Source organism: Leguminivora glycinivorella, chromosome 23 (assembly GCF_023078275.1).
Source record: "Leguminivora glycinivorella isolate SPB_JAAS2020 chromosome 23, LegGlyc_1.1, whole genome shotgun sequence".
Taxonomy (NCBI): Eukaryota; Metazoa; Arthropoda; class Insecta; order Lepidoptera; family Tortricidae; genus Leguminivora; species Leguminivora glycinivorella.
This window is the reverse complement of record NC_062993.1, coordinates 9,910,696-9,916,287: the sequence shown is the minus strand read 5'-3', so window position 1 is coordinate 9,916,287 and position 5,592 is coordinate 9,910,696.

Genomic DNA, 5,592 nt, shown 5'->3' with positions numbered 1-5,592 from the left:
TACAGGTTTTACAAGTACTTAATTATTGTTAGTTTTTAACCCCCACGCAAAAACGACGGGGTGTTATAAGTTTGACGTGTCTGTCTGTCTGCCTGTTTGTCTGTCTGTCTGTGTGTGTCTGTCTGTGGCATCGTAGCTCCCGAACGGATGAACCGATTTAGATTTAGTTTTTTTTGTCTGAAAGCTAAGTTAGTCGGGAGTGTTATTAGCAATATTTAATGAAAATCGGTCTACTATGTCGTGGTAGGGGGTTTTTTCAAAATTTTAATTTTGTGGTTAGGTTATTATCAATCAATCTCATCATCCTCCTTGCGTTATCTCGGCACTTGCCACGGCTCGTGGGAGCCTGGGGTCCGCTGTGATAACTAATCTCAAGATTTGGCGTAGGCAGTAGTTGTACGAAAGCGACTGCCTTTCAACCGAAAGGGTAACTAGGCCTTTATTGGAATTAGTCCGGTTTCCTCACGAAGTTTTCCTTCACCAAAAGGCGACTGGCAAGTATCTAATGGCATTAGGACATTCAACAACTCAGGAACAAATATCTGTGCTCATCACACAAAAGGCACCCTTTTTTATTTAAAGTTTGTCTTATATTATTACGTACTGTCCAATATCACTATATTTTATTATGACTTATAAACCGCAAAAAATATTTTTAAAGAATACTTTTACTTAATCAGTCAAAAACAACATCAGCCATGTCATCTATAGATTTTCTGTGAATGAAGTCATTCAGTGCGACATCACTTTCTGACGCTTTAAGTACGAGGCATAAAGGTCATTATGTCAGTGATTGATTTGTCATGAATTCTATGACGTCACTACACGGCCGACAGCGTTTTCGGTGACCAAAATAAAAAAAAAATTACTCACATTTTTGAATTAAAAGTACGTAGTCATCGTACACATTTAATACCCAACATCATTAAATATTGGTTTATTATGTCAAATATTACAGAAGACTATCATTTATTGTGCCGAATTAGATATGAGTCTGGTAGCCTAAAAAAAAATCGAACCCAGGACTGCCTGCTAAGCTAAAATTTATAAGTAGGATGACCAAAAGTAGGTTATATTCATCATCAACATTATCTGCCTATCCTCGTCCACTGCTGGACATAGGCCTCTCCTAATTAGGGATTGCAATCCGGTCTGATATCCAATCCGGCCGGATTTTGGTCCCGGATCCGGCGGATCCGGCCGGATTGACCTTGAGGATTATAAGTGCCCAAATAGTAACTTTTTTTGTATGTTTTCAGCATAATATGAGGAATATGATGGTATTTTGCTTCACGATTAATAAACCAAAAGTTGAAAGCTTAGAAATCAACATTTTTACCAGGTAACAAGTAAATTTTACTAAAATAAGTTGCAAATAAAATTCTTTCGTTCTTTTTAAACTTTCATAGGATAACAAAATTATTTTTACTGTATTGTTTTACAGTAATACTCATACCTATAGAGCTTTTAAGTTATTAAGAACGGACATTATAACATTACCTACATGCATTATGAGATAACTATTTAAAAAGAGATAATTATGTTTTGTGTTATTTTACAGTTAACTTTTCTCACACGCAAAGAAGAACTAAAAAAACTACAGTAGCTAAATTAAAGTCATCAAGAGTAATTGACCTTAGTATTATTTGCTATTGCTGAAACCACAATCTTACTGGATACCTTTTAAAAATGTTCATATTTAATCTTTGAATTGTTTTTTTTATGATTTTTGTAGCAATGTGCCCTCATACTTCTTATATCATGCTGAAAACGTTGTTGTTCTTGTAGTCCTACGTCACCACAGAGATGCAAAGGGCCTTCTCAAGCTCGCGCCATGCCTTCCTATCTTCAGCTACCCTCGTGGCCTCGCTCCAGCTCGACCCGGTCGCTCGTAGTTCATCCTCAACGGAACGCTTCCATGAGTTTACAGGGCGCCCGGAGCCAAGGCTCCTTCCAGCGGCAGGCGATTTCCAGCCGAAAGAAATGGTTGCGTTATTTCGTTAGAGGGAACTCTTGGAATTGTGTGCTAGTTACCAATGTACTTTTTGTGTCACGGTTTCCTCACTAATGGGTGTTTGCTGGCATATACTCAATAGGTCTTGATTTCGGATAGTGTTTGGCCAGGAAACGCGAAGGATCGACCTCAGTGACATGTTAACGAAAAGTTTTGTCGTATGGCCCTTTGTCACTCTCCACTATTCCACATTTTGCATCCAAGCAAACAATTGCACAGATTTCACTAAAGATTCAAAGACGGAAAGTTTGACGCGTCACTTGAGCACATTATTTTACTTCCAAACGGCCTAGTAAATCTAGTAATGCAAAAAACGTATGTATTAAATTATTTTTTGATTGAAATCAGAGCGGATTGCAATCCCCTGTTGAGCTACGTTCAAATGTTAGCGTAAATGTTATTTTTTTGCACTATTCTAACATATTAAATTACATTACCGGATCCGGTAGCATGAAAAAAGTACCGGATCCGGCCGGATTACCGGATCCGCCGGACCGGATTGCAATCCCTAGCCCTGTGGCCCGCTAGGCCAGACCGGTCGTCAGTAAATTCAGTAACAATTTTAATATTTTAGTTTTTTTTATATTATCTAAATTCAAGGTAATTTGTACGATATCTGCGGGTTTTTATGCATTGAACGCATATGATCAGTTGATCACGAAATTTAATTTTGGGTTTTGCACATAATCCATAACCCTTTAGCACATAATCCATATTAATAATGAGAAAGTGTGTGTGTCTGTTAGACGAATTGTCGAGTTTTTAAAGTGGAGATAGTTGAAGGGATGGAGAGTGACATAGGCTACTTTTTGTCTCGTTCTAACGCAAGCGAAACCGCGGGCAAAAGCTAGTATAAATATAAAAGTACAAGTGCCTTTAGCGACTTTTACTCAGCAAAAGTTATCAGTATAATTACCTTCAGGCGGCTTGATATTGAGGCACTCGGCGTGAAACGAAGTAGGGCAGTACTCGCAGCAGATAAGCGTCCCGCCGAGCGCGCAAATGAAGCACCAGCCTGTGTTCACGTGGCATGGCACCTTGCCCGGCCTGTGGGTGGGAAGGTGAGTTATTGTGTGATGAAATTGAGGTATTTCGCTTCTTAGTTAGTCTTAGGGACCGGCCACATCTAAGAGACGCATGTCCTGGGGTGCGGAACGGACGTCCGCGCCACGCTGCCTGAATGTAATTCAAAAAACGTCTCCTCAGTACATTTTGTATAGGAAGGACGTAAGACGCGCCCCAGGCGGCGTGGCGGTGACGTGGCGTGCGCCGCGCCGCCTGGGGGCGCGTCTTACGTCCTTCCTATACAAAATGTACTGAGGAGACGTTTTTTGAATTACATTCAGGCGGCGTGGCGCGGACGTCCGTTGCGCGCCCCGAGACACGCGACGCTTAAGTGGGAACGATGCCTTATAATGCTCGCAAGTTTCGAAGAAGCAATCTGACACATTATCACGACATGTGGCCTCATTAACATCACCTGTTGTCTCTGTGAAATCAAATGTTTTCATTCGGTGAATTTTTGAGCTTTTCCTCATTTTTAACCCCCGACGCAAAAACGACGGGGTGTTATAAGTTTGACGTGTCTGTCTGTCTGTCTGTCCGTCTATCTATCTGTCTGTCTGTCTGTCTGTCTGTCTGTCTGTCTGTCTGTCTGTATGTCTGTCTGTCTGTTTGTCTGTCTGTCTGTGTGTGTGTCTGTCTGTGGCATCGTAGCTCCCGAACGGATGAACCGATTTAGATTTAGTTTTTTTTGTCTGAAAGCTGAGTTAGTCGGGAGTGTTCTTAGCCATGTTTCATGAAAATCGGTCTGCTATGTCACAGTCGGGGGTTTTTTCAAAATTGTAATTTTGTGGTTAGGTTAGTTAGATAGCGTAATATTAAGCTATTTTCTCATCTAATACAAAGCGATGTTAAACCTCGACTAGAAAAAATAATGTAGATATTATATAACCAGTATGTTGAAGAGACCACTGCAAAGATATCCCTTGTCCAGTAAGGATTTTATAATTGGGGTCCTCCACTCAAGGCACAACATCATCAGGAATAGAGATTAAGGGCTCATTTACACAGTACCACAACTAGCATTCGCTTAAACAAACAAACATTGCGGACAGTTGAGGTTACTTACACTTACAGGTTACATACAATTCAAGGCAGCAATCAAATACCGGAATGTAGTACCTTGATTTTTTTACTAAAATGAAACAAAAAGCCAACTCACCTATGCTCATAATGCCTTGGACATATGATCTGCGATCCAGTCAGTATCTGCGTACCCGCCGGCAAGCACTTCGTATACGAATGATAAGTTGCTGGACACTTCACGCATCTTGCCAGCTTGTCACCACAGAACCTCGTCTTACAACCCCTAGGGTCGTCCGACACGCAAGTATGGCATACGTGTCTGGGGCACGACAACGCTTCTATGTACTCTATCTGATTTTTTTTAGTTTTCGACGGCTCCCAAGAGTTAAACTGTGTCTGCGGCCAGTGATCCAAACATTCTAAATGGTAGTATCTGTGGCAGTGAGCCACTTGGCATTTCTGACGCACTTCTATTAAAGCTTTAGGAGACTTATTTGATCTACAGACAAAGCAGACGGGTGTTTCATATTTGACACAGTTATTACATTTGTAGTCTGAAAAATCTATAGGTTTTTCTTTATGTTTTAGATCGACTATTTCACAATGCCCCGGCTCGACCTCCCAGTCTATTTCCTGATCGCTAACGTACTCATCTTGAGTTTCAGTTTGTAGTTCCTTCATTTTATTCTCCCATAGTGATTCGAAGTTGTCCTGGTCAATTACTATATGAGATTCTGCTTCGTCTTCAAGAGAAATGTTCATTTCTTCAGAGTTATTAGCACCTTGAGAACGGTCGTCGCTTTGGCTGTCTAATGAAGGATCGTAGCCTTTTGGTTTACGACCTCGCTTTTTCTTTCGGCCTCTCGTAGGTCCCATTACTTCGGTAGCTTCGACTTCCTTCTTTACACATTCCACGTGATATGTTCCATGGCAGCTTTTACATTTCACTAAGTTGCTAGCTTTAAAACATATTTCGCAAACCCGCTCTCTGACGTAACCTTTAAAAACGTTAGGTTTCGGTTTGGCTAGTTGTTCGAAATACAATTCTACTTCATCAATAACCTCCCCATCTTCATTTTGTTCGCCTCTGTCAAATATTTTAAACGTTTCTAAATCTTCTTCTTCCAAATCGGAATCATCTTCGTTATAATATGGTTTCGATTGTGTTGCCTTTCGTTTAGGTTTTTGTATCATGTCGCGTATATCGGCGTTTTTCAAAACCTTCTCAGACTTTTCGACTTGAATCTCCTTGGCTTCCACGCTTTTCGCCTTTTCAACTGTTTCTTTTTCTTTAGATCTCTTCTTAATTTTCTTTGTTTGTGGTATTGGTTCTTGATTTAAACCTTTCACCAATTTGGACTGTTCAGTTTCATCGCTTTTCTTCTCGTCCGACTTGGTACTCTCCTCGTAAAACCAAGTCTGATACAAGTAGGTTACAATTTCATCTTGAGTCAAATCAGGTTGTTCCTCTATCAGAGCGTCTTGACGAG